Source organism: Seriola aureovittata, chromosome 18 (genome assembly GCF_021018895.1).
Source record: "Seriola aureovittata isolate HTS-2021-v1 ecotype China chromosome 18, ASM2101889v1, whole genome shotgun sequence".
Classification (NCBI taxonomy): Eukaryota; Metazoa; Chordata; class Actinopteri; order Carangiformes; family Carangidae; genus Seriola; species Seriola aureovittata.
In genome coordinates, this window is record NC_079381.1 from 8,549,449 (window position 1) to 8,564,292 (window position 14,844).

Consider the following 14,844-nt stretch of genomic DNA (forward strand, 5'->3'; position numbering starts at 1 on the left):
CTTGATTTCAAGCATGTCTTTGAGATGGAGACCTGGGCCGACTGCTCTTATTACTGCCTCCATCCCCTCTACCTCTGAATGTCTTTTACAGAGGCCTGCTTCAATCTGGTGGACTAGACTGGTGTAGGACAGCTTGTCTTTTTGTCCTCCTTACCTTATCTGTCCCATGATCTTAAATTCCCTCCGGAGTGTGACTGCAGGCACATTGGAGTGATGAGGGTTGCTGCTGCTGGATGCTGGTTCAGAGATGAAAACTGGTCATTTAGGGGACGCTCACCTGCTGGTGAGGCATCGTGGTGCTTGCGGCTGAAAAGGTGGCTTTGATGAGGTGTAGTGTTGCTTGATCCTCTACTCGCCTCTCTAATCTCTTCCATGTATGAGAGTAGGCCTTTCAGGTACATACACTCACATTCTTCATAATCTTTATGAGCCCTCTCTTTGTTTTGCTGGAGAGTCGCCCTTCAGCAGGCATAGAACAGTTTGTGTACTCACATATGTTAATAAGTGAGTGGTCCAACTGGTATAAGGCAGCAGTGACATCAGTCAGTAAAGACTCCATATCTCTGTTCATGTTGCTGTGATGCTACTGATAATGATGAAGATGATGATGATGATGATTATGATGATTTGAAGATCTGGTTCATCTCACTGGAAGCGGCTCTTGCTGATCTCGGATTTAAGAACTCACTCTTGGCTGGCTCGCCAAAAATATGTTACGCCCAGTCTGTAAAAATATAAAACATATATACATATAAAACAACATACATTAATGAGTGGGCAATTAAATTCATAAATAAATAATATTAAATAACTATCCTATGTGCCACACATGCAGGTTCTAGAACTGAGATGCACTACATGTACATGTGTGAACATAAAAGTACCAAATTAACTGTGTGACTAACCATAACTGAAGCCAAGGAGAGAAGAGAGAGAGAACAAAGAAGGGGATCTGGTTTTGTTTGGTGACACCCTGGAGGGTCACATGTCACACATTGACCAACATTGACTGTTTAGTGAGGTCCCTGGGGGAGGGTCATCCCCAGGTGTGAGCAGTGAGGAATTGTGGAGAAGTGAGTTCTTTGTCTCTAGAACAAAAGAACATGTGCTCCATTCCCAACAACATTTTTTTGCCTCACTGTACATCACTTTTTTGGGACTTTTTATGCCTTATTATACTATGACATTTTTATGACTTTTTATGCCTTACTACACTATGACTTTTTTATGCCATACTATACTATGAGGTTTTTATGGCTCACTATAGTATGCTGTTTTTTTATGACTTACTTTACTATGACTTTTTATGCTTTACTATACTATGATTTATTTATGGGGCGGCATGGGGATGCAGTGGCTAGAACTGTCACCCCACAGTGAGAAGGTTCTGGGTTCGAACTTCGGGCCTGGGGATTTTCTGTGTGGAGTTTTCATGTTCTCCCATGTTGATGATCTCTGGGTACTCCAGCTAAAGACATGCACATTATGTTGATAGCTGACTCTAATGCCTTCCTATACTATGACGTTTTCATGCCTTACTATACTATGATATTTGTATGCCTTAATATACTATGACATTTTTATGCCTTACTAAACTATGACTTTTTTTAGACTTACTACAGATATAGACATACTAAAATACATACACACACCAATAACCACAGTTGTTGCTGTGTCTACCACACTGAAAACTTAAAGATTGTAAATTTAAGTTGTGTGAAGGTTATTCTACTTTCTGTTTTTAAAGAAAGGCGCGTATCTATCTCTGTCTCTCTCAGTCAATACTGCCCTGTGTGGTTCTGTCCTCTGAGTAGCTTACCATTGATTCAGTATAGATTGAATGGCCATCACTCGTCAACATACTGACCAAGCACTAACGGACCTGTGCCTTTGTGAATGTAAACTACTGTTATTGGAATTTGACGGGAATATGATAAAACAGATGCAAGCAACCACCACTGTTTCGACTAGCTAACTGAATTATCAACACAAACAAATCAAGTATAAAAACTGCATACTTGTTCCCTGTGTTGAGACAGTGTAGTGTGTTTTTCAGAATAATTGTCAATAGACAACAGGCATGTAAATGAATGTTAACATGAGGTCATGTTAAACTGATCACTCCATGACCAATGGATTGTTATTGCTGGTGTTTGTAAACTGCGTGATAAATTAAACCAGAAATATAAAAACCCGGTGTGAAAACCTGTAGTGAATGTAAAAAAATACCTTCAGAAAGAAAAAAAAATAACAACAGCAACTTGGTGGCATCTGTTTATAGAGGGATCATTGGTAGTCTACAGCTGAGTTAGCAGCACAAACTGGAACAAAACAATGAAAGGAACAATAACATGGACATTAACAATGAGATAAGACAACAATCAGGATACAAGAGAACAAGAGAAATGCGATGAGGCAGAGAGATGGGATTTGAGCCAGCTAAACCAGCACAAGCATACACAGCAGCAGCAGGCTGAATCACTTTATATACCTCCAGCCAGGCTACTTCTGCCATGTGAAGTCACTGTGTAACTTAGGATAAGACTACAGGCTCAGAGCAGTCTCACAGTAGTAAAGCAGGTATACACATTCATATAGAGAGCCAAGAGACGGTGAGATTAAGCATGAATGGACTCCAATAGTCATTTTGCATATGGATTCTACCTAAAGTGTCTTTGTCAGTGCCAAGGTTCTATGGATGGTAAAGTCGGTATGTCATAGGTCAATTAGTCCACCACTTTGGTTCAGATTGAAATTTAAAATTTTCCAGTGAAAACTACTTTTGGATGAATTATCATGAAATTTGTTGCAGACATTCACTTCAACCTCATTATAAACTTTGGTCATCGCTTGATTTTTCTTCAAGCCCATCATGGGGACAAAATTTAAATTTGTCAGTACTCTAGTGTAACACCTGCAAAAATAATCTAATTTGCCTTGTCTGTAATTAGCAAATTTTAGCATGCACACACTCAACTAAGATTTTGAACATGGTAAATATTATATATGCTGAACATATGCATGTTAAGCATGTTACCATGCTGAAATTCCATGTTAAAGCGCCGCAGCCTTTTCTATAGACACACTGACAAATGCTGCTCACTGGTATTCAAAATAATATGGTCCATCTTTGTAGCAATGTTTGAAATTGTGATAAAGTTACTTCACAGTTTTAATCTTTCTTCCTCTGCTATTCTTTGAACTATAACTTTCTTCATACAACTAGTACTGCCAAAGTAAGATATGGCACATAAAGGATGGTAAGTTACAAATTATGTTGTAAGTTGGTGTATTGAATTACAATACACTATGTTCGTACAGGCACTTTAAAGTTAGAGTTAATTTGAATTGGGAGCTGGAAGAAGACAGAATGGGGTCAACGTTAACAAATTAGTAACTTGAATTAAAGGTGGCACAACAATTTGGGCAAGTTGAATGTGTTTAATACTGTGGTTGTGCTGTTGTGCATGAGAGCCAGCTTGAATGAATATATGATCTCACTCAGCAGCTGGACACAGTCTACAGAGCCTGCAGCTCTCTGCTCAGTACTAATCACTAATGTCCAGTCACTGTTTGCTGCAGTTCCCTTTCTGTCCCTCGTCTGGTTCTTGGCTCACTGTCCCCTTTCATCCTCATACTCTCTTTATTTTCTAATTTATGTTTGTCTGCCTTTGTTGCTCTGCCTGTTTTCCAACATACCCACTGAAGCATATAAAGCCCTTGTTTTCTCGGTATGTAAAATAACTGTCACTCTTGTTGTCATTGTCTCTTTCCTTTTGTTCGCTTCCCTCTCTTTTAGTTACTATAATGCTAAGAGCCTGACATATGGAGTTTGATAGACCGCATCAGAATCAAATGGCCTCTTACCGCACATGTAGTGTTTTTTTTTGTTTTTTTTTATTAGTACAGATTTGAATGATTATATGTTCTTCTTTATATTTGCAGAACTCCACTTTCTTCAGCTAATGATTGTTGTGACATCTGTTTGATGTAAATTAGTGGGTGTTGCAGTGTTTATTAACAAAAATATGAATTCATTTCTCAAATTTCTTTAATTACTTTCAGAATGTAAGCTATTTCTGACATGTTTGCTTGGGCTGATTCTCACCATTTTTATTGTTATATTTATTTTTTGTAATGTTGCTTTTGGTTGTTGTGGCCTTTGTTTGGCTCATCTACACACTTGTATCTGCTCCTGTACATAATTATAAAGATAGTATATAGAGTGAGTAGTGATATAACATTTTCAGGTCTCTATATAGCAGTTTGCTCATACAATTCAGAGAGCTGATGTCCTGGGTTTGACCTTTATCACATATCATACCTCCTCAATCTCTCCATATTTCTCATTGCTCTCCACTATCACCTGTATAAAAAAGCAAAATGCCATAAATACAATCTTTGAAATAATAGTATCTGTGTCAGGTCAGTATGATACATTTCTCCCCGTATTATTGTTGAGTACTGGTGCAAAATTGTCAGTTTAAAAATTAGTTGGTTTTATTTGATAAGTACTAACACCAAAAATCTGACATTTACAGCTGCTGCTGCTGCTGCTGCTACTGCTGCTGGAGGAAGCAGAAATATGTCCTGCAATAAAAATCAATCACAGCTTCACTGGAGACACTTGTCATCCAGAGCGATATGAAAATATCTCCAATAAACAACAGCATTGAAATCTTTAAGGTGAATCCTCGTCCGTGTAGGACTTTCTGCTCTTTCCCAACTCTGCGGAGGGACGAGATCTAAATCTTTTATATAACTGACGAAGTAATGAGGGGTAGTAAAGCCCGCAGGTGGAAGCAGGTTGAAGGTCACCTGACGCACACAGGTGAGTTTGTTTCTCTACCAACATGACATCTGTGGCCGTGAGAAGGATGCAGAAAGAGAAAACCTTCACAGCAGCATAGTGTGAAAGAGATTTCTTGGCCATGTCCAGGCAGAGGATAGATGTTAGATGTTTCTGAAGTTGACTTCCTCTGTTGCTGATCAATAAAGAGTTTACTTCCTACTCTACCTCTGCACATTCCTCACTCTGTTAATTACTGTAGAAACACAAGGGTCATTTGCACATGTCAATTAATTAATTGGTTTTCTATTTTTTTATGAAACACAGTGCAAACAGTGTATAAACAGTTAAACGAAGGCTTGTTTTTAATGTCAGTTTGCAGGCATTGTATTTACTTATCTTCACATCAAAAATCAACTGAATGTGGAGTCTCCAGTAATCCTTTTTATTTCTAATATGAAGAAATTTCCATGATGGGTGCCCTTGTGTATCTTTGTCGCTCTCTCAGATCAAAATTAAAAGAATGCAAACAAAGATGGAGGTATGCACTTCAGAAACATCCTGCTGGGAGTCATCATTGCTTGCATTATAACGAGAACTGCAATGATTTGAAACTGGTACCCATAAGGAATGAAAATTTGTGTATTTGACAAAAGAAGTACAATTGCACTCAAGAGAGCACATACCTCCACCAAGGCCAAATAATCCTACACATGTGTTTTGTTTTCATAGGTTTATTTATTTATTGTCTAATTTTTATGCAAGACAGCTGTATTGTTTTATTACCTGTTGTGTGAAACGACTACGTCAGCATTAAACAATTGAGCAGCTCTACAACAGTATGACTCGTCGCAAAGTTCTGCTATTTCTACAATTTTATTAGTTGCATGTTCAAAGAAATACAGATGTAAGCATTCCTAAATGCTGCTGCAATGTTACTTACTCTTAATAATGATAATAATTATAACAACTCGGTGTGAGATTTTTTACATAAAGATCCATACATTATTTCCAGGGAAATTGATGAAAGTGTAGAAAAATGCCCTATTTCACAATGTTGAAGAAATCGATGAAAATAAATTCCTGGATCTGCCCTTTGACCAGATCCACATAAAATTTCTCTGGTACGTGCCTAATCCCTCCACCAAGTTTGGTGCAAATCAGTTCAGTTCTTTTGCGTAATCCTGCTGACAAACAAACAAACAAACAGAGGTGAAAACATAACCTTCTAGGTGGACGGAACTAGAAGGTCACTCAGTTCATAGTAAAGTAACCAGATCTGCCCCAAAATTTAACATGTGAAAACATAACCTCTGACTTAGACTAAAATAGCAGAGGTAAAAATTTCGTAACACAAAATATTGCGTTTATTGCCTTGAAATGTTTAGTTTTCTCAACTTTTTCCTTTTAATGGTGTTGTTCTTTTGTTTTTGTTTTTACAGGATGTTCTAACGGATTTTTGACAAGTCTTCTAGAAAAAAAGGTTTTGCACACATTCAAAGATAAAAAAAAAAAAACACATGAAGGAGGACTTTCTGCTTTCACAGTGAGATTTTATCTATCACATATGGTGAAGACCACATGGTGATATGCATCACCTCACTTGATAAATAAATCCAGGAGCAGCTCACAACGAGCGGACATCCCTCCTTTATATGAAACAAAAAAGCCACAGCTTTTTCACAAAATTCCACACTAGTCGGTGAAAACAGGTTTATATTTGGGAATTAAAACTGTAATCAGATTGTCCCCATGGGGTGAAATTGGGTTTCATCCACTCACTTTGGGGAATAGCTACGATAAAACAAATTCTACAAGACAATAAACAACACAAAGTGGACAGTGAGATAACACATAACAGAAGTGGACTGCACAGGTTAACAAGTGTTTCTTTACCAACACTATGGTGAACAGGATAAAAGACTGTTGTTGTTTTTTCTTGTAGCCCACAGACCTGGAGGCTGATTCCAGAAGTCCTACAGCATTCAATCTTTCCTATCTTGATTTGACCAGAGTTGAGGTTATCACTTGGAGCCTCTCAGTGTGCATCTATGTTTCATTATCTAGTAAGCAACATTAATGTCATTTTTTTTTTTTTAACATATCTGATTGTGGAAGAAGACATACAGTATCTGCCTCCTCTCCAGATCTAATCATTTCTCTCACTCTCCGATGAGAGTGTGGAGATTTTGGGATATAGCTGCATGTTTATCCTGTTTATCTTGCAGACACCAATAAATATTATAATCCAACAGCCCTCTCTATGTTTTTATGAAGTGGAGTTAAGGGAGTCTGGCTCTTTGCTGAGCTACAGCAGCTAATATTAAGTTTCTGAAATCCATCTGCTTGCTAATTCTCGTGGTAGCTATGAAACTCCTACGTGGCCCTGTGGGGCTATCGATTGTATCTGTTTCTCTTGTCACTGCTAAAGAAAAAAAAAAATACGATAACACCAACAGCTGCTTAGTCAGCTCTTATACAGATAAATTATCTTGGAGGTAGAGGAGGAGGAGGAAAAGGACGAAAGAGAAAATAAGGAAGAGGAGATTAAAGAGGGAGATGGAGTGGGAAAATGGAGGGAATGTAGAATGGAGATAAGGAATGAAGAGAAGAGAAAGTGAGAAGGAGGAGGGTGAAATTAGGGATGCAAGTAAAAAAACTGCAAGTAAAATCTTAATGTATACACCAGAACAGTCATTAATTCATGTTTTTCACTGTTGTTTTCCTAATATAATGCTTATTGTCATATATGAACAATTTCCCCAACCATTGTTAACCCCAATCACATGCAGTACTTAAATACAACAGATCATAAAAGGTAGAATAGGATGGTGATATTCACTGACCTCCAAAAGCATCTGTCTCAAATGTTTCTACCATTTATGTATTCAGACAGTTATTTAGCATCTCCTGCCGTCACACTAATACAGTAACAGATTCTTTTTTTCCCCTGGTCAGTACTTCAGCAGATGCATTAATGGATGAATTCATTTCACAAGAGTATTATACAGATTCCTTGTTATAGGGTAAACGTTACTTGTAATCTGCCTTGTGCATCACTGTTGCAATTTAAAAGTCTCTTACTGCCCTCTGTTGTTCATTTACATATTGCCACTTCTATAATGAAGTAGGCCTAAACCATTTTTTTTTTTTTTTTTTTTTTTGCACAGTTTAAATGATAACACTGCCTCTGGGGTGTGTCTTGTTTTCAAAGTGTCCTTTTTTTTTCTTTGTCACACTAGAGAGCCTCCCCATGCCATGAAAACCATCCTTCTTTGTTCATTTTCATTACACCAGCCCTGCAAGACTCCGGGTCCCAACTGTGAGTTTTCATCCTCTTTTGAAGTCTGCTGCTGGTCTGATTTAAAATGGAGCTCCAAGGCAGAGCTAAGTCATTCTTGGCCTGAAAAACTTTGACAGAAGAGAATGATGCATGCAAGAGCTTGATTTTACAGAGTTCATTTAGATAGATAGATAGATAGATAGATAGATAGATAGATAGATAGATAGATAGATAGATAGATAGATAGATAGATAGATAGATAGATAGATAGATAGATAGATAGATAGATAGATAGATAGTAGTGCACCCTCAGTTTTTGAAAGTTCATGTGATAACACCAGTGCTGTGGTTGTGTTTTAATCATGTCTTTGGTTCTCCCCATGTCAAAAAAAAAAACAATCCTCTGTTTACTCCCATTATGCAAGCACCGCGTGGTTGCAGGAGCCAACTGTGAAAGTTTTCAGCTTCGTTTGAACTCTGCTGCTGATCTGATTTGAAATGGAGTTCCAAGGCAGAGATAACTCGTGGTTGGCCTGAGAATTAAAAAAGGCGCACAACTGATTCACTCAAGGGAAAGTTTAATTTCAAGGCTGTTAAATTGCCTTTTCAGTTCGACAGATAAATCCCTTGTACTTTCTCATTCGAATAAAGACTAGACATTTCCTAATTTTCCTCTCTGAAGTGTGCAAAAATCGATCTGTATGTATGTATGTATGTATTCTGTACAGGCCTGAGCCCTGAAGGGCTCACCCGTGTTTAGCCACTCTTCTCTGGAAGACTTGACTCAGCAGAGTGATGGGTGTTGAGACAGACAAGAGTAGGAAATACACAGCTAGAAGGCGAGAGAATGTTGGACTTATAGAGACACAACTCCAAATTAATTCTAAAATTGTTCCGTGTTTGCTGGATGTGTCAATTGTTTGCTAACACGACAGCCACAGCAACTTTATAAGGTGATAATATGTCAGAGCTGTTGTGAGCTCTGGTGCATAGTGCATCTAGTCAGGGTGCACAGATGGAGTGGGAGGGTGCTGTGTCAGAGCCTCATAAAAAAGGCACTCGGGCTATAAACTGGAACAAATTGCAGGAACATCCTACAATATAATGCATAGTGCTATAATAAATAACCTCATAGTATATAACATTAAGTTATTGTTAAGTTTGAGCCATGATCCAACTATGACAAATTTTCTGGCTGCAGTTTGTGCAGGGTGGATGTTTTAAATAATTTTCTTTCAAATTCAGATTAAGTCGCTCTGTGGTGTCCTCAAATCCCGCCACCACACCCCACTCTTGTGTCTTGTGTTTCTCTCTGTGACTCCCTGTGTTTCGCTTTCTTCCCACTTTTTCACTTTAGCATCTACAGCACCCAGTGAGGTGACAAAGGACTTGCTCACGCCTCCCTCTAATTGGAGTCTACTGAGCTGTTAGCTCTGCCTGCATCTATCTCACTCTCATTGTTCAGCCGGAGAAGAGGTTCAAATTATTTTAATAAATCATTTTAAACTAATGTCCGCTTTACTGTCATGACCTTAGTGAACCAAAAAGGTCAGCATCTCAGAAGTGCAAATATAGATATATATTTATAGATATATGGTGTGTGTGCTCACTTTATGAAGGCCTTGAAGAATTTACTTATCAGCTCCCAACTACAAACGATGGGGTCCGACTCAAACACACTATTAATATGCAAATTTTACAAAACAATATCATTCCGTATTATTTTACCAGAGCGTAGCACAACCACAAAGTCCTGATGAAGCAGTTTAGGTTGCAGCTGAATGTAAAATTTTTTTATATTTATCACTTCCACGTTGCAATGCTTCTATAGTTGTTATACTAGTTTCCTACCTAAACTCTCAAGAGGGCACACTCTTCTTTAAACATCAACTAACACATTCAATCCTACCTTGCATATTTATCAATGGAAAGTGCACCCCCTTTCTCCTGTTCTGTTCTGATTTTTCCTCTAGCGCAACAGCGAAAGCATGTATGTGTGTGTGTGTGTGTGTGGGGGGGGGGGGGGGGGGGGGGGCAAAGACTGTGTATGCAGAGCGTCATGTGTGGAGGGTTGGGGGTGAGGACAATGCATCCATTGCGTATGGATGCGCAAATTATTGCCCTTAGCATGTAATCACTACTGAATACCATTTTAATGATAATAAAATAATGATTTAGTATCGCAAAATAATTGCTTTATATCTCAAAATTCAAAGTCTTTTGAAAGTCTAAGAGATACTAAAATTTAAGGGATTTAAGGGATAAAGATATTAAAGTAAGGTAAATGACTTAACCATCAGGCATTTGAGTGCTGGTGTATGTGGCCGTGCTAAGTTTGAGCAACCCACCATAAAAGGAAAAAAAATTAAAAATTTTTATAACACCTTTTTAAAATATAATAAAACCTAAACCATATTTGCCCCATGTCTTTAATCACTCAAACCATAATTAACACTATGGCCTAAATATAATATAGGACACACAAGTTGTTGTGTCTTTTGTGAGTACATAGAGCGGTGAACAACTGATAATAAAGTTTAGTCCAATATAACATCAGCTACTTAATTCTCTGCCAGCAAATAATAAACAGAAAAAGTGTCAAAGTTTATATTGTATTTATATATTGGAATTCATACAAGTGTTCATAATATTGTGCCCTCCCCCTGTCAGCATTCAGTGCCTCCTGTAACCGCACAACGTGTTACAATGAGGAGTTGCAAATTCTGCTAATCAGATTTCATAAAGCACATTTGGCATCATTAGCTGCGTTGGGAGAACAGTTCTCTACCACAACAGTACTGGAAAAGACAAGCAACAAGAATTTGGCAATGCAGCCAAGATATCATCCTTCCTCTGCCAGTGAGGAGATACATAGAGGTTACTCACAAACACAGACATGAACACACACATACACACACACACTCCTCACTGTCTGTGTGGAGATGGAAAGATATATCTTGAATACACACACGCACAGACACATGCACACACAGAGTCTCAAAGGAGTGATGAAATAGATGAGAAGAGGATCCACGGTGAGCCTGGAGGACTGGATAAATATTGACCTGAATGCATGAGGTCTGTCACAGTACATAAAAAGGGCTATACGCTTACTCCAACTCTCTCTCTCACACACACACACACACACACACACACACACACACACACACACACACACACACACACACACACACACACACACGCACACGCACACACACACACACACACACAGTTATACTTACACACTCAATCACCAACATCCATGCCCTCAAAGAACCTCTAAAGAACTCTATAAACTACATCTGCAAATCACAGTTCAACTATATATTTTAACAAAACCTGGAATCAATATTAATATTTATGGATAACTGAGATTGAGCTTGACTGGATGTGGTATAAATAATGAAAGTCTTGAGTGTGTGTGTCTGAACTGTGCGGTTGCCAATGTTCCCTTACATACGCACTGCTATGCATGGTATTTTTTATGTTTTTATGCTTGCAGGTGAGGGTGGGGCGTCACTTGCATATCAATTAAAAGAAGACGCAATAAAGGCTGATGATAATGCATTAAAAAAAAAAAAAAAAAAAGATTCTTCATGATCTGCTTCTGCTATTTCTTCCGTAAATACAACACTGCCAACCCACAGTTAGTCTGTTCTCCACCCGAAAGCCCAAAAAAGTTATGGACGAAAAGTGCGGCTGACAGAAATGCTACACTCTGTGTGTGAAAAGGGAGATAATTCATCATTCATTAGAATAATGAATATGAAATAAAATAAGAGCTATCTTGGGTGGGAAGCAGCAAAGAAATGCAAATTGGAGTTAAAAAAAATGCTTTTCATCGTGTAATCTTGTTAAACACATTAGAGAATATTCAAATAACAATAGAAGTTTCCAAAATTTGCTAAATATTTGCTCATAATTTAAGTGGAAACTGCTATGACCACTATGGGTTTCAATAGCTGGTTCCATGTTGGAGGTCAAACACTGCGCACAAGATGTTCAGGAGTATGTAGTTGTGGGGGATGGCTATACAGCTCTGATGCAGTGCTTCTTTGTAATAAAAGTAAAACTCAGCTTTATCAAAAATGTGCGGGTGGGGTAAGGCAGTAAAGAGTAAAGGTTCCCCTTAATCGGTTTACCAATGGGAGAAATACAAAGGTGAGTTCAGACTTCAATGATGCAACTCGAAGCAACATGAAGCCAGAACCACTTCAGTTTTATCTGTCAATATGTGGTAAACAAGATCTAGTATTCCTAGAGTAATGACAACTGCATGGAACACGCTACCTAATGATATGACATGAAGCTGATTGTCATGAGCCTGCAGGTACAGTCTCTCTGTAGTCTTGGTCCACTGAGCCTGATGTGTAGTGATAAGAGTAACTGCGGTAACGGAGAGTGAAGAGAGACTGCACTCCCATGAAGAGCAACCCTACATTCAGCTCGTGTAAGCAGCTTATTGAAACGTAAAAAGGCAAATGTTTGGCAATTTTGGCTGAGGTGGCTTCAATGATTATCAAACTTGTGGATCAACATTCTGTCTTCCGTTTGCTTTTTGCACAGCCAGCAGTCCAAAGTCCAAAATTGCTCAGTTTACAGTGAGATATTTTTGGTCAAGAGATGACTGCAACTCCAAGGTTCACAGTCTCATCTATTGCAGGTAGGATTACTCATGTAATCTGTTTTGACGGACATGCATCTTGGAAAGCCTGTTGCCAGATATGACTTAAACCAGCCGAGTGCGGCTCCTTTAATCCCAATGACATGTTACAGTATATGGATAGGGAGACAGTGATCCTTCAGCACCGATATTCACAACAAGAATACGGAGTCCTGCAAAAGATGGTCGGACTCCCACAGAGCCCTGATCTCAACATCATGAAGTCAGTCTGGGATCACATGAAGAGACAGAAGACACTCAGACAGCAACAAGCTACCTGCCAAATAAAAACTAAATGTGTACCGAGGGGAACTTGTGCTGTTTTAGAGACAAAGGGTGGCAACACAAAATTGATTTATCTTTTTTGTTTTGTTTTTGCAGTTTGTACGAAGTTCATGGTGTTACTTTTGGAAGCATCCTCTTTTGTGCAGTGCTGTGATTGTAAACCAAACTAGTATTTTAGTGCTTGGAACAAATTTTCAAACACACAGGGGCCTGTGCCAAATTGTAATACCGACACATACCTTGTCTATGGCTGTCATGATGACACCCTCATTAGCTGCGTCAAACAGTGATCCAGTTGGGACATGCATTTGGCCAACAGAGGATCAGTGGTAATGTCGGGGAATTCTGCTTTTACCTGAAACACAATGAGTGATACAAAAATCAGTCAAATTGATTCTTGTGAATCTTCCTACATAGTAAAATTGTTACCGGGGTAGCTCAGAGTGCACAACACAGGAGGAGAGGCTGGGAATTGGAACAACGGTTCATTTATTAACAAGCTGACATTATTTGTTAAGAATGGACAGCAGAGTCTTTGTGGGCAGAGGAGAGCAAAGGCTAGATGAGGGGGAACCGGGGGAGAGGTTGAGGCTGGGAGCAGGAGTCCGAGGCTTGAGACATGAGTAGGGGAGCTGAGAAGGGCAAAGCAGGCGTAGGGCAGAGGCTGAGCTGATCTAGTGCATTTTTCAGACAGAGCAGGAGATGGACAGGCAGGGGTCGGGCCGGAGAAAGGCTCAAACAAGCAAAGATGTTCATAAAGGTTGGAATGAGACTATACTGTGTAGCTGAGTCTATGATGTGGCAGTTGAAGCCCAGTACTTAAAACAGAGAAGACTGGAGATGATTAGCAGTTAGGTGTCTTGGTGCAGCAAGACACTTAAGCACCTGATCCCACTCCTGTAATCAGAGCACAACACAGCCAGACAGACAGACAGACAGACAGACAGAGAGAGGAGCTCCTGGCAAGGAGGGAGAGGGGGCACAAGCTGAGGGCATGACAGAAATACATGATCTCACACCAGTTTCAAATATTAAAAACATTTCAATCATCACGTGTGTTGGGGATTGAAACATGAGTCTGCTCTTTTCTGGAATGTCTTTAGGTGCTGGGTAAATAAATATGTGGAAATGTATGTGGTTTTTCTTTTTGCTCATTCACCCATCAAAAAGGTACATCACAATTCATGTCCCTTTCTGCAAGATATAGGACTTCTCATACTCACTCATGTCCAATTTGATAGTATTTACCACTCAGAAATCTTCTGACACTCCATTAAGATATTTTACTACTGAGGAAATCCTGTTTTATCCAAATCTCACAACTTCAGAAATATGATTCTATAGGTTATAGAAAACACATCACTTGGTTTCACAGTACTGATTCTGCAGCAAAGACAGAACTTCCACAGATAAAAGCAAAACAAGATCTTTTTAACTGGGCTTTGGTTTTCTTTGACACATTACAAACTAAAATACAAAGAAAATATCAAAACATTACCTTGCTCTAATAAAAAGAAAATGTTGTCCACTTGTCTCAGAACTCTGCTATGAAGGGATCTGAATGAATGGATTCCTGTCCTCTATAAGCAAAGGTTCCTTCCATTTTATTTTTGATCAATGCTGTTTCTTCTTCTTGACCTCCCACAAAAATACCTGCCTTTCTCCCTCAGGACTGTCTTCAGCTTCACCTGCAGCTGCAGGATAATCAGGACAGTAATTGGCTTTGGCGTTCTGTTGCTTCTTCCCCTGGTTTGGATCTTGGCTAGTGGTGCCTTGCTTTTCTTTCACAGCTCAACTCGGGGAAGCCAATTTACATCCATGTTA